The sequence below is a fragment of the Mustela putorius genome, unplaced genomic scaffold (assembly GCF_011764305.1).
Source record: "Mustela putorius furo isolate JIRA1106 unplaced genomic scaffold, ASM1176430v1.1 tig00000127_pilon_pilon_pilon, whole genome shotgun sequence".
Lineage (NCBI taxonomy): Eukaryota > Metazoa > Chordata > Mammalia > Carnivora > Mustelidae > Mustela > Mustela putorius.
In genome coordinates this window covers 13,667,728-13,669,956 of record NW_025421288.1, presented here as the reverse complement: position 1 = coordinate 13,669,956, position 2,229 = coordinate 13,667,728, and positions in this window count along the sequence as shown.

Below are 2,229 nucleotides of genomic sequence, written 5' to 3'. Positions count from 1 at the left end.
TGCCAAGTGTCACTGGGTACGGACTACGGCCCTGGATTCGTCACCCACAGCGAGCCGAGGCTCTACCGTGAGGGCAGTTCTCACACTGTGTGCCTTGGAACCCCCAGGCTCTCCTTAAGCAGATTCTTGGGTCCAATCCCAGAGGTTAGGATTGAGCGCAGGGGAGTGGATGCTGGCGCGGGGGTGGGGAGCCACCTATGGGGGTCTCTGTCCCTGGGGCATTGCTTGGTCCTTGTGTTTTGTTTTTAAACAAGAGGTATTTAAAGGTAAGAGGGTAGATTTCTCAGGGAGGCAAAGGCGCCTATGACGCTGACACGGGACTTGAGCAGCAAGTCATAGGGTCATGGGGGTGGGGGCTCAGCAGCCTGGCCCGGCCTCTCCCCGCAGGGAGGGCCAGCTCCCCATGAGGGAGGGGTCTCTGCTCCCCCTTTTATAGGGGAGAACATTGGGGTCAGAGGAAGCCCCACTTGCCCTAGACTTTTGTCAGTACGGGGTGAACCTGGGGCTGCTCCCCGGCTCCCTCAGCATTTGGGGGGACCTTGGGCCCAGACCTTGCACATCGCACCCCTCTCCCTGCCCATCAGCTCCGCTAAAGGGAAGGAAGCCCTTTTGGGGGCTGCTGGGCCTCAGGACAGGCCTGGGCCCGGTGCTCACGGGCTCCCCTGGAGGAGGCCGAGGGAACAGCATCGCCGGAGGCCGGTGGAGTCCAAGGTTCCACAGCGGCCCCCACAGCCCCGAGCCGGACTCACTCACGGTGGCTGGACCCCAGGAGTGGGGGCCTCCATGGAGCTCCCGGCTGAAGCCCGAGGTCTTAGCAGCCGCCCGTCCAGCCCGTGGCCCGGCTGCTGTCATCAGAGCTGGGTTCCCTCGTCCTTGAATCCAAGCAGCCCGCTCTGGGTGGTCGGAAGAAAATCATCACGTGCTCTTGGACGTGTGCAGGGAAAATTCTCCCAGTTCCTCGCCCGCAGCCCAGAGACCCGATTGCCAGGGTTAAGTTCTGCCGCTGCTTCTCACACGCCCTTAGACGTGTTCGATGCAGGCCTAGCGGACGTGCGCCCGAGCACACGCCGGTGCAGACCCATCCCGGAAAACCCCAGAGCGGGGGCTTGGGGTCCCAGCCCCGCATCCGCGTCCGCTCTCGGGCTTACGGAGGGGGCGCAGCATCTGCTCGGCTGGATCTGGTTTGCCCCGGATGGCAGCCCAGTGAGCCAGTGCGAGGCCCGGCATCGCGGACCGGGTTGGTCCCTGATGCTTTCCTGTCAGCCACGCGGCAGCAAGACCCCGGGAGCCCCGCCCCGTGGCAGGGAGGGAGGACATCCGTGGGCTACATTCCTGGACCCGGGACACGGGTGCCAAGGGTGTGTGCATTTGGGGGGCTGGCCGTGTCGTCATCCAGCTTACAGGGAGCAGGAGGAGGCTGACTTCTCCCCTCCCGCACAGGGAAGTGCCCCGGGGTCTGTTGCTCTGGGAGGACAGCTGGACAGGTGCGACACCTTCGTAAACATGGGAAAAGCCCTTCGGCGCCCCAGGAATGGGGGAGGTTGGCAGCGGAAGTCTGAAAGGACAGAAGAGGGACGTGGCATGGGGGCCGCGGGGGAGGGCAGGGCTCCAGCTTGATGTGCCCGCCAGCCTCCTGCCCCGTCCTGCTAAGGACAGCACGCATGTGCTCTTGTCGTGATGTATGGAGAGTGTGTGCGCTTGAGAAGGCCGGAGGCGAGGGGGCGACAGGTGGGAGGCGGCTAGTTCCGGACCGAGAGTGTGAAGGCTGGCGGCCCCTCGCTCGGCTCCCTTCGGAAGCAGTCACATTTAAGAAGATGTGTTCCCACCCCGCCACGCCCTGCGTCGGACACTGGAGGTCACCCTGGGCATGCTTGGGGGGCCCCTCGGGTCTGGGTAACCTGGGGACAGGACGGGCAGGTAACTTATTAACCAGACTCTCCGAACGGGGAAGCGAGCCTCGGGGAAGGAATTTCCTTGTAGTTCGGCACAGAAACGTGACTCAGCAGGAGCTTCCGGGCATCCCAGCCACGGCCATGGCCGTGCCCGGCAGGCCACTGACCCCTTGAGGGCACCCAGGACCTCTCTGCAGCCTCGTGGCCACATCCGGAGCCAGCCCGACTCGGCTCCGGCTCCCCGTGGCCACCTGGGGCTCTGGTGGGTGTCAGCTGTGGCCGGGGGACGGCGGGAGGTGGGTGGTGGCGGGGACCCAGGTGGGGCGGTGCAGGTTGG